Raw genomic sequence first — 13,832 nt, 5'->3', positions numbered from 1 at the left:
GATATCAGATTCGGAGCGTTACAAACTTGGTATCAGAGCCAAAGGTTTAATAGAGTCCTAGGAAGTCTAAAAAACTGCATCTAGTAAAGTCTTGTGCATGGGTGTGTTGCGCGCCACATTTATGTACAGGAGGCTATAAGAGGTTTTAAGAACAGTTTCCCTTCTTTTAGTATTTATGTCATGCGAGTGAGCATGAGCTCAAATTTAACTATCAATGTAATCTATTTCTCCCTTTACGTTTATAGAACATGCCTTCCAAAAGAAGAAATGGAAATTAGTCAGCCCCTCAGCATGTTCAGGCAGATCCGCTGGACGAGCATGTCTCCCATGCAGAATTCAGGACTGCATTCACTACTCTAGCCAAGTCGGTCGCAGTTCACAATGAATGGCCAGCTGTTGTTCTGGCCAACTCAGTGGACAATACTTCTGCAGCCAGGATTTGAGACTTCACCCGAATGAATCCTCCCCTATTCTCAAGTTCTAAATCTGAAAAAGATCCACAGGAGTTTCTCGACCAAGTTCAGAAAGTCACAAATATCATGGGAGTGACTTCCAGTGAGAGTGCTGAGTTAGCTACTTATCAGCTACAAGATGTAGTTCATGCGTGGTTTAAGCAGTGGAAGGTAGACCAGGGTATAGATATAGATCCCATAGAGTGAGAAAAGTTTTCTACTGCCTTCCTAGACTGATTCTTTCCTCTCAAAGAGTGTGGTAAGTATCATAAGAGGGTGTATAGAGCCGAAAGTGATGTGTGTTTCGAATGTGGCAAGTCAGGTCACAAGGTCTGAGACTTTCCTAAACCTAACCCTCGAAGTCAGCACGGTCGTCCTTCAGTCCAGTCCGATTTCCCGAATCAGCGCGGTGTAAATTCCAGCGCTATATGTGGGCAATGCTCAAATAGAATCTATGCTCTTCAGTCCGACAGAATCAGGAAAATCCTCCTGATGTAGCCACTAGTATGTTACTGATCCCTCATTTACATATTCATATTTCTTCAGATTCAAGGGTTTTTTTCTTTTGTAACTCTGTACAAGAAGTCAACTTTAAGGTCAGACCAAATGTTAACAGGACCTTTCTCAGTCTCTACTCAATGGGTCAGCCCATCATAGCCCAACAGGTATACAGGGACTGCTCGGTTATTATATCTCAGAAAGTCAGGCCTTCAAGTTCTAGTAGTAATGCCAGTATATGTAGGAAATCTATAAGGAAAGATGATTCTTGACCCATTCCTACCTTAGTGCAAAGTTTTGTACTTCAACCATCACGGTACTTATGCATGCTTTACGTTTTAGTCCCACGAATGGAGCTTATACCCATACGTTTTTCATAGAATAGTATGTGTTTCAAGTTCCTAGTATGAGGAGTTCTAGTTCACCCAGTGTTACGAATCATGTCCCATGAACACAGAAATTCCAGGCTCAGGTTATGCAACTCATGACTCCTGGTCCACTCCTAGTGATCATCCAAACTAAGATTATGTCGTGTATACTCTCAGTTTAGATCACTCAGTGAATCCGTGGTGTTGATGCTTTATCCTTCAGGCCTCAGTTACAACGTCAGTTCGGTAATCAATATTTAGTAAAGAACTCAGATAGTCCTATAGGACCATGGCTTTTAGTTTTTAGTTACTTAGACATCAGAATTCAGTACTTCAATACTAGTCTAAACCTCAGCTATCAGAAATTATCATTAAGTTTTAGTTACGGTCTTGGTTACGGTTACAGTCTCAATTACCGTCTTAGCTATAATCTCAGTCCTAGTCCTAGCCCAGTAATCAGTTCAGTAACTCGGTTTAGTTTTAGGATTTCCCAACCATGGCATATGGCCATCAGTTACTTAGTTATTAGTATTTTAGTACCCCAGTTTACAGAATATTTTTGAAACATGTTAGACGCTTGATCTTGCATTCTTAAGGTAATATAGTTTTCACTCACTCATGCTCAGTTATATCATGTTACCCAGTTGGTCATTACCTTTTATGCATTATACTCTATAGTTTCAGTCCAGTTGTTCAGAGTGAGTTCAGTTAAGTCTTGCAGACCCAACATTTAGTTATTAGTCCTTCAGTTAATCAGATAAGTAGTATATTTAAGCATTCGTGCTCAATACCCATTTGAATATTTTTGGTAGTCTTGAGTGACGTGTTGTACTAAGGTAGAGAGTATAGTTGAAAGAGTGCCAGGGAAATACTTCAGTTACGTATAAGTTTTTAGTATGAGTTAGTTTTTAGTCAGTTCAGTCATATATTCACGCATCAGATATGCATGCTCAGCTTGATAAATTCAGATTACCAGTAATCCCAGTCATGTATTCATTGAGTCAGCTATTCATGCATCAGATATGCATGTTAAGTATAATACATTAAGATTATTAGTCAAGTCAATCATGTACTCATGTTTCAGTTGTTCATGTTCAGTATGTACTTTCGGTTATCATTTTTCCCATCTAAGTCAGTCCCATTTGAGGATGAATGTCCCCAAGTAGAAGATATTGTAAGACCCGCAAAAATTCTTAAGCTTAATTTAGTCCTTTAAGCTTGTCAAGGGTGTCCCAGACTTAGAAAATTCAAGCTAATTTTCCAGACTTAGTTTACTTTTGGCCTTCAAAAGTTGGAAATCTCATTTCGTGACCTTAATGTCCTTTAATGGTTGGTATTTTTGCTTTTATTATTGGCCTTCAAAAGTTAGCAATCTTATTTCGCGACCTTACTGTCCTTTAATGGTAGGTATTCTTGCTAATTCATGATCAGAGAGGTAAACAGGTGTTTCTTGGATAAGTTTTGGATTTTTCAGACCTCGTTTAGACCACATTTGGTATCCCAAAATAGTGAACCAATGCAATCTTGGCGCACTGTGTTGCCTATCGCATTGGTTAACATTGTTACAAGTTGCCAGAGCCAAAAGTACTGAGGCTTGGCACGCCACGTCGCTTAACGTGTCGGTGCCTGGTTTTAGTCATTAAATGACCATGACCTTAAGGGTAATTAGGTTATTTTCCTCGACCTTCAACCCTAATAAACATGAAATTTAGCCCTGTTTTGGCTAAATGCATTCCTTATTCCACAATTATTCAAGAAAAAGAAACCTTAGGTGAATAATTTTAAGCCTAGGATTTAAGCTTTCCTCCATCAATCTTCAAGAAATCATCCACCTAGGTATGTAAAGGATCCCTTCCATCCTTGGAGTTCAAGAAACCATTTTTTTAAAGCTTAGATAATCATGTTCATGTTGTGGATTGAAATTGTATCCATGTTGTTGATTTGTATGGTTTCCGTAATGGAATCTTTATGTATTCCTTTATATTATGTTAGTATGTGGATTGAGTTTTATGAAATTAAGTTGATTAAAGTATCCATGATGTAATTGTTTAGTATTCATGCCCAAGCCTATGTATATGCATCCTATGTGTTTGATAAAATGCCTAAGTGAGTAGAATTGTGTTTTATGACCCTTTGTTGATCTAAATGAAGAAATTAGGCTACAACTAGATGTTCAAAATGGCCCCTAAGCTAAATATCTATGTCTTATAGTTGTTTGACGGAATGCTTATGAGACTCGAATTGTGAAATTATGATATGTTTGAATGCATTCCTATCCATGTACAAGATTATGAATATCAAGTACTTCATGAAATCCCCCAATGATTGTATTGTGAATTGTGGCCTATGGTTATGTATTCAAAGAAGTGTCATGTCTTATTAGTTTTATGCTATCAAGTCCTGGGGGTACTTGTACCTGACAATTTAGCTGTGATCCTAGAGCCAACATCAGTTTTCAATATACTCACAGTTAAGCCATGATCCTTAGAATTCAGTCAGTCACATGACTTAGGAAAACTCAGTAAATTTAGTATTAGTCTAGTCCTTCACAATACTCAGTAATCTCAGTTAGTTATCAAATCTCAGTAGTATTCCATCAGTCAACGAAACTTAGTAAAATCAATACAGTTCAGTCAGTAACACGATTAGTGACAGCCCAAGCAAGCCTAGTATGAACTAGGAAATCAATTTAGTGTCTATTCAGTTGGGAGTAGGATTCAACACTGAGTGAACCCAGGGATGATGGCTCACCTATCAGCCAGTAAAGGGTGTGATCTTTAGAAGCAATCCTTGCATTCTAGAACTATGTAGCCAGTGTAGGTTGAGATTGATAGCCTAAAGGATATGAACACATGAAAATGGTTACTAAAATGTAAATTTCAGCAACCAAATAAAGAGAAAACAACACAAAGAATGGAGATGAAGAAGAAGAATGCTTGAAATTAAAGGATAGATAGAAAAACCCTTACTCATATTAAATGATTAGCACTAGAAGATGTTTCAAAATATTTAACACACCTCACAAATAAGAGTTCAAACCTTCCTCTTAGGTGACCCAAAGGAAACACTCTTCCTCAAGTACACCTTTCTTGCCAAATTATCAAAAACAAGTAAAACCCTAACTTCAAATATTCTTGGATGAATTTTCATATTCTAAGAGATAAAACTAGAGACTAAAGCTACACTATAAGATTAATATCCAAATTTCATCAAAGTCTAATGAAAAGAGAAGCAAAATGGTCTATTTATACTATTACATGCCAAATGACAAAACTACCGTTAATGAGCTAAGGGAATTGGGCACCTCTTGAGTGTTTCCTTGGAGTGAAAAATGTCTTCATTAACCTTCAGTTGAGGCATCTATTGAGTGCATAAGTTTCCCTCCTTCCTTCTCTTGACCAAGGCTTCAAAATACTCTGAACAGTCTTCAATTGCTTGCTAATTACGAAGCCTTGAGCCCTTAGATAATTCCTTATATTTTTAATGCTCCTTGTGCTTGTATCATCCTCTCCATCTTGAAGGAATTTGTCCTCAAATTCAGATCTTGCAAAAGAAACCAAAGAGAGAGCAGAGCAAACATACAATCCTCTTGGTAGGATGGTTAGTATTAGTAACACACTCATATCATCAACCCATGGTTGCTCACACTTGACATATACCCACATATCCTTAGTATTTGACATGAAAAGCTTAGCATAAATAAAACCAAAGACATGAATAGAATTAATATCAAAGATAAGGGAGCATGACCGGAAATTATAACCTTCACACCTCAAGAGTATTGCGGGGTCAAATGGGATCCAAGAATAAGGACTTAAGCCGAGATGGCCCACTCCTTTCCCTAGGTTACCAAGCCCACGATAATTTAAAGCATTATCCACCACTTGTACAAACACAATGCCACAATGAACAAGATATTTATAAGGGATTTTATCACACAAGTTCAAAGGACCATAATCAATATCAAGACCATCATTACTAGCATCAACACTAACTTAAAAGTTTTTAATCACACCCTTCTCATGTTCAAGTAGTGAAATAGTTTAAAGAGAAAGTTGATCATGGTACAAATTAAGGAAGATATTAAGAGAATAAGAATGTGCCCTTATGTCAAACATACCCGAACCCAACACACTAGAGGGCATCACAATATTTCAAGCTCAAAGAAGTGCATGGACTAGCCTTAGGAGTTTTGTTCACAACTAAAGAGCTACCAAGTAAAGAAGAATGCACTTTTAAACCCATCACCACCTCACAAGACACTAAATCACAACATTTTAAGTTCAAGGAAATTTAGGAAGTAGTGATGTTACCTTAGGTTAGACTTGGGCAGTCCACTAGTTTGGAGCTTTTGGCCAATGGTGCCTTTGGAACTCCCACATGTTTGGAATGGAGTTCTTTTGAATTGTACCTTGTAAATATATATTCTTGTACCAGCAAATAAGAAGAATCAATGCTAGGAAAAATGCTAGAACTTGGGTTAGTGAGTAACAAAGGTTCTTTGTGGACAAGATCCACAATCAAGCATTTTGCTTCCATCCTAACTTTACTACCCACAACTTCCCTTTTATTTTCCCTATTTTCTTCATATTCTTCTTGCAATTCACCATCTATTTTCTCTCCATGTTGAGGCTTGGCCTTATTCTCTTTGGATTCTCTTTTCTTCTCTTCTTTTACTTGGATGAAGGGAATTTGATTTAGTGTGGTTTGGAGAGGTGGTATCAGTTTTGGTAGTGGAGTTTGAGTTCTAAGTCCCTCTTGTTGGACTTGGTTCATTTGGGAATGTAGTGGTATTTGTAGGGTTCGGTTAGGAGAGGTTTGGGGTGGGTTTAGTGGTTGGTTTTGAGGAGCTCTTAGAGGATTAAGCATTTAGTGGAGGGTTTCGGGGGTTATAGTCATGGAAGAGTTATTGTCTTAGACACTAGAGGATGTATGGTAGGGAATAGGAGTAGAAGGTCGTGAGTTCCTCCTACTTTCAACACGATCAAGTCTTCCACTAAAAGTGGAAATTTCAGTCCGCATAGCATCTATATCACTCTTCATGTCTCTTCTCAAGGCATCATGACTATCTTCCATTCTTTGAGCAAAGTCTCGACCCAAGGCATCAATTCGAGCAATCAAGGATCTAATAGCATCATTTCCCAATGGTTAAGAAGTAGTACCTTTGGATTCCATGGAAAATGTACCTAAAAAGTGCAAAAACAGCAAGCAAACAACCTACAAAATGAGCAAACATGTTAGTTCAAAAGCCTCACTTTACTCACTCTCAATCTCACCTCATACTTGGCTTCACAAGCGTTGGAGAATCGGCAATACTTGGAAAGTTACTTGAGAGTTGAGAAGCTTTGACTTAGAATTGATCTTTTTTTGAAATGACTCAAAATAAGTGATGCACGAACTTGAACCAACAAAATACTACGACTTGAAAAATGAGAAAAGCACACAAAAAAACGGAGACACAAATAAACGAACACTAAACTAATTACCAACCTAGTAGGTACTTACTAGTTTGATAATTAGTGATAGAATTAACTTAAAAGAAACTATAATCAAAAGTTAGAAACTAATAAATCTACCTAAGAACTCAATTTGGCCTATTAGCTAGTGATGATGTGGCAGCTTGTGATTGGACGTTGAGTTTTCAAATTTTTCAACCCTAATTCTCAAGTCTTGGCCTAGAACCCCTTTGTTAAAGAAGAATTTCATTTGATAGGGAAAAATTAAGGTTTGAAAGCCTTTTTGGAGCTTCAAATGAATTCAAAAACAAAATGGTCCTCCTCTTTGTACTTGGAATGTACTTGATTTTGTACTTTGATTATTCCTTTCTCTTCTTTCTGTGGATGACAATGAATATGCCAAGGAATATTCATTCACAAACACTAAGTACACTATCTTTATTCTCCTTTTTTGGATCAAACACACTCTTTGAATATTCTTCTTTAGCAAGACTTGATGAACATGAAAGAACAAGATGAATATTTAAGAGTTGATCAAAGTTTGACCCCTAACCAAATGAACTGCAAATCTGATTTTTTTTGTAGATCTAGGTTCCTTAGGTCAAGGTGAGCTCAAATAATAATAAATCACAACCAAACAACGTCCACAACATAAAACCACACGGATCTAGCTTCTTGAAGCTTCAAAATGCCATAACCATGCTGGATCTAGCTCAAAATTGACCAAATCTGGTTCCAAATGTAGATCTAGACTCCCTAGATGTTAGAGAACAAGAATCTAACACAAGAAACCTTTAAAAAAAAAAGTAAAATATTGTAGATCTAATACTCTAAATTCGGATCTAACACAAGACAACACTTGACACCATTTTTTTTTGAATTTTCTAATTTTTTGACTCTTTTTTATTGAGATTTTCGAAATAAGAACACTAAAACCAAGATTTAGGGATGTTGGGACAACCCTAACCAAGGATCTGATACAAAATAATAGCCTAATGGATATGAACACACAAAAATGGTTGCTGAGATACAAATTCCAGCAACCAACTAAAGAGAAAACAACATATAGAATGGAGATGAAGAAGAAGAATGCTTGAAATTAAAGGATTGATAGAAAGACCCTTACTCCTATTCAATGATTAGCACTAGAAGATGTTTTAAAATATTCAACACACCTCACAAATAAGAGTTCAAACCTTCCTCTTAGGTGACCCAAAGGAAACACTCTTCCTCAAGTATACCATTCTTGCCAAATTATCCAAAACAAGTGAAACCCTAACTTCAAATGTTCTTGGACAAATTTTCAGATTCTAAGAGCTAAAACTAGACACTAAAGCTACACTATAAGATTCCAAATGTCATCAAATTCTAATGAAAAGAGAATCAAAATGGTCTATTTATACTATTACATGCCAAATGACAAAACTACCCTTAATGAGCTAAGGGAATTGGGCGCCTCTTGAGTGTTTTCTTGGAGTGCAAAATGTCTTCATTAACTTTCACTTGAGGCACCTATTTAGTGAATAAGTTTCCCTCCTTCCTTCTCTTGACCAAGGCTTCAAAATACTCCGAAAAGTCTTCAATTGCTTGCTAATTTCGAAGCCTTGACCCCTTAGATAATTCCTTGTACTTTTAATGCTCCTTGTGCTTGTATCAGAGATGTACTCCTACGAGTCTAGGAATTATACAACTCATTTGAGTTTTCCTACTATGAGTGGTTGATAGAATAGCACCCTGTCAGAGAAGGTTAACTCACAGCTTGTCTTTACCCGTGGCATAGTACTAATATCCTTCCAACTGGGATTACTGGTTAGAGCCCACTAGTTCAGATTTGGGAAATGTTGGTTAGATGATTACTTCCCACATTCTCAGTCTTAGTCTCAGTAAAAGAACTCAAATAGTTCTTCAAATTCAGGACTATCAGATATAGTCACTTAGTTCAGTACGAAACTCAGCTAGTTCCATCAGAATCGGGACTGTCAGACACAGTCACTCAGTTAACAGTATGTCAGTTATATGAAACTCATGTTATTAGTATTCAGAATCGGTAGTCAGTATTTTCATGATCTCATTTATAGTTACGTATTCATGCACATATTCTCACGTTCATATTATTTAGTCAGTTGGTAGTGTTCATGCATATGAATCCCATACATTCAGCCTACCTCACTTAGCATACCAGTATATTCAGACGTACTGACGCATACTTTTATTCTGTGCTATGATGTTTTATACCATAGGTTCGGACGCTCAAGTTCTCGATCACACTTAGATTCAAATTCAGCCAACACTAGTAGATTTATAGTGAGTTCTTATTATTCGAGGATAGTATGATTATTTCATTACTTTATTATTTCAATTTTAGTAGACAGAGTTAGTTGGGGACATGTCCCATCAACTCCACATTTTTTAGATAGTTTAAAGGATTTCAGACGAGCATGTTCAGACGGTTTATTTCAGTTTTGGTATTGATATACCATAATTCCAGATATTATGTTTTATCAGATATTTGAACTTTATGGCCTTACAACCTTTTATTTTGCATTTATACAATATATTATACATTTCTCAGGTACAGATATCAGTCATGGGTTAGCTTGTGGTCCTTCGGGGTCATGAGCACCGTGTAGCGTTCCAGATATCAGATTCGGGGCATTACACATTCTCATCCCCTACCCCCCTCCATTTTTTTTAACTTTTTAAAAGTTTCAAAAAAAAATTCTTAACCCCCCCTCTCCCCACCATCACGTTAAAGAAATAATTTTTTTACATAGTTTTTTTTCTAAAATAAATTTCAAATTTTTTTCTTATCCCACCCTCGACACCGAACCCCCACTCCACATACCCCCTCCCCCAAATTTTGTATAAAAGAAAATCAGATTTTTTCATACTCCACCACTTATCCTATTCGTTCTCATTATTTTATCTTATTCGTTCTCATTATTTTGTGTTAAATATATGCAAATACTTTTAGAATATAATTTTCTAGTTGGGTAACGAACACAAAAGATAAGTAAGAAATGACTTATTTTTCTATAAATATTTTTTTATGAAAAATATTTTCCTCTATACTGAACACACTCGTAGCATAAATAGAAGGTAAATTCAAACTTTGTACTTGTCGTTGGTGGCATGTCTCAAAATATCCAAAAAAAATTATTGCTATTAAAACTGATTATATTTATTTTGCTCTACTCTTTTATTGATTTTGTTATAATTTTATATGAATTTAACAACTTATTATATTTACATGACATAATTTGTGATAAATTAGCAAGAATATAATTATTTTAAATTGTTTTTATTAATAATTAATGATAAATTTTAACATTTATAATAATGAAGGACATTTTAGTAAACTTACCAGTTATGATATAGTACCATACCAGCAAATCGAATAATAAAACTATTATTAAAGAACAATTAATAATACGGTCTGTCCAAACATTATATCATACTATATTGCATAACACAATACTATACCATACAGTACCTTGCATTATGAAACCACCATCCAAACAAAGTGTTAGGATCCATTTTCCCATGATAATATTTTACTCCCTCCATTCAAAATACAAAAATAATTTTTGAATTTGTGGTCTTAAATTAAGGTTATGTTAGATGTACCAAAATATCATTTAAACATGTATTCTTAAGCATGCTACGTGAAATATTGATATAAAAGTGTTGCCAAAAAAGGAAAAGGTTCATTTCTTTTGAAACATACCAAAAAGAAAAGTAGGTCATTCTTTACAAAACGGATGAAGTATTTTTATAATTTTATTACTTTCAAACTCATCCATAATATAAGGGACTTTTTTGGAAATGGTGGGCTAAGTGGAGTTTCGAATCTCTGTCTAATCCATTAATAATTGAGTGTTGTCACTTAATCAAGAGTCTTCTTCACTTATGTGAAATTATTTTGTACTTTATTAAGTTAAAATTTAAAAAGTAATGCAAATAAGCTAATATGATGATAAAGTTATAATAATAAAACAACAATATATTCATTATAAATTCACAAGTAAAATTAAAAAGGGTAAATTACATAATACTATACATTAACTTATCATTATTATCTAAAATTCCAACCCCTTAAAATACTTAAATAATCTCTTCTTACACTTTCTTTTTCCAAAACTTTAGATACATCGCATATTCCCATCTTTCCCAGCTAAACCTCCTTCTTCATCATCATTCTCCTCCCCCCCCCCCCCTAATTTTCCTTTCTTTAACTATCACTCTCTAAATTTATCATAATTTCTACCATGAAACTCATCACCAAGCTCCTAAAAAAGCTCTTTAAATCCAAAAAACCTCGATCTGTTTTCTGATAAGATAATTCTTTATTTGGATCTACAACAACAACAACCTTTACCTCGTCTTCGTTCAATTTATTATTCACTCCAAAAAGTGTGTTACAAAATGACAAGTGAAAAGTAAACAAGGAAGAACTCGAGGCGATATTGACTCAAGTTGGAACCAAACCACTAAGAAATAAGGAAATATTATTGATAATGAAGGATTAGAGTGGATGATGGAAATCAGAGATTAGTCAATAGATGTTGAAGATGATGATGTTAATAGAGATACATAAATGATGTATATGTTACGAAAGTTCAAAGACACATACTGATGTTTCTTGTTGAAAAGAACAAAAATATACATCACGCTATCCTCCATCAAATGTACAAACGTTATGTATCTTACTGACTATTACGTTATAGATACATTAAAAAAAATCTTTGATTAAAGATAAGACAAACACCATGCATCAAAATGCTTTTTGTGCTATTGATACCTAAACTTGTATATCTAAATGTATCACTACTTATGTATCAGTCCATTAGTTTGGTACTTATGTAGCATGTGATGTATCACGAAGGAAAAATCAATATTTTTGTAAATATCAAAACAGTCGGGCTGGAATGTAATTAGTACTAGACAATCTAGATTTATATTGTTTGTCCAATTAAAAAATATTATACTATCCAAATAATTTTAGGCTATTAATATATATAAGTTAGAATTCAAGTTGTTTTCATCATTTTGAATTTTTACCCTTGAATGGCAAAGCAAATTTTGGCATCATAACTGCCAATGTTTCTTACTCTATGTTTTTTAATTTATGTGAGCCAATTACATTGATTATATAAGAGTTAAAAGAGAAAGAATTCTGAAACTTGTAGTTATTTTGTGTTGCTATGAACGCTTATCATTGAGGGTAAAATGAGAAATTCAAATTAAACTATTTTCAAATTAAGAAACAAATTATTCTTTTCTAAAGATTTTTTTTCAAAATGGTGTCACACAAATTGAAACCAAAAACTTTAATAGATAAGTAAATTTTAATGTGTTTGTGGCATTCAAGATTTAACTAGCTTTAAAGGAAACCACTATACTCCATAATACTTTCCCAAAATAGAAACAAAACTTACATGATATGGAATGATCAAATAAAATGATCCTTTCATCCTTATTGAAAATAATTGTGGTAACAGAGTAAGAACCTTGCTCATCATAAGTTATGGGACCAATTATTTAGCATGTGAGTGCATTAGACATGTACTAAGGTCATACAATACCCCTAGCACTAAGTTACATTGAAAGGGTTTACAACGATTAAGTTTCGAGCTAAGTTTAAACTAGGATCAACTTCAAACAAGCATATCTCCTACACTATAAAGATTTACAGGTCTAAATACCAAAAAAATAAAAGATATTTGAGTCTTCTTTCTAATGCATCTGACCATTCATTAATCTTCTTTCAGAGTAAACAATTATGACCATTTTACTAAACATTATCCAAGCTAAGAAGTTAACCGCTGTAATGGTAACTGATGTCTCCCAAACTATGCCCTTCAAGAAGATACAATGCGGTCACTGTCAAATTATAGTAACCCAACTAAGTTTTAGTTGATCCACATAAAATAGGTCAAATCTATCTCTTGAACTTGCTGAAGTAGCCAGAAGCGCAAGAAAGTACATTGGGAGGGGGGATTATAGAAAATAGTAAAAAGTAACAAGTCGTGAATGTTTTTAGTTGTAAATAATCTAAGATGAAAACTAAGACTATGTTCCCCTAGAGCCCGAACTCTGTAAGTTTCTCGTGCTCAATACGTCTATCTCACTGCCACACAAGCAGAATCTGATAAGATTCCAAATGACTTATGAATACTTTGTTAAATCTCAGCCTTCACCTTGAGAATATCAGGGTGGAGCCTTACAAAACCTTGCCTTTGATCCCAGTTTAACAATTACCTTATGGATCTCAAGTTATTAGACGAGTGTTGATAGCCTCGAACCACTATTGTAATCTTCTTTTCCCAATCTTAATCTCTATTCTGAGGACTATCTCGAATATAGATGGGTTCTCAGCATTGTCCATCACTAAGAAAACAATTAAGACGAAGGACATCACAATGCAAGTATAAACAATAATCTAGAAGAACCTCACACTTCCCCTACTTTATTATTCTGTTAGGGTTCCCAAAACCCTAGCTAAGGGAATTAGCTGCTAGTAGTTGCAAAAAAATTCATGGAATTCACTAAAGAAACCATATGAACAATCTCACCATAATTGAAGAGTAAAACCCAAATTCAAACTTATTAATCAACCAAAAACTAAGAACATGAGGAATTCAAAATCAAGTCAATCTTAGAATCAAGTATATATATTTGTGAATCGTGTGAGTGCATGAATTGAATAAAAAACATCAAAAGAGTATTTATAGAGTATATAAAAATCCTAGAAATCGAAACCAAAATGTACAGGGAAAACTAAGTCGGTGGCCATTTACGGGCAGTAAGTGGTATCTACGCCACGTAGGTGGCTATCGTAAGTCTAGTCTTCACTAATTTGCAACTTCTTCTCTTGTACTAGTACCTACAGGGTGTAAGTGGTACTTACATCCCATAACTTGCCTCATCATAGGTACCAGAAGACTTATTCCAAAATAAACTTCTCTGAACCTCAAATCTTTGAATTGGTACGGGAATTTACGGTGCCATAGATGGTACCTAAGGGCCGTAAGTAACCCATGGTAACTTGCAGGAAA

The sequence above is a fragment of the Capsicum annuum genome, chromosome 10 (assembly GCF_002878395.1).
Source record: "Capsicum annuum cultivar UCD-10X-F1 chromosome 10, UCD10Xv1.1, whole genome shotgun sequence".
In the NCBI taxonomy this organism is placed as follows: domain Eukaryota; kingdom Viridiplantae; phylum Streptophyta; class Magnoliopsida; order Solanales; family Solanaceae; genus Capsicum; species Capsicum annuum.
Note: the sequence above shows the minus strand (reverse complement) of the source record.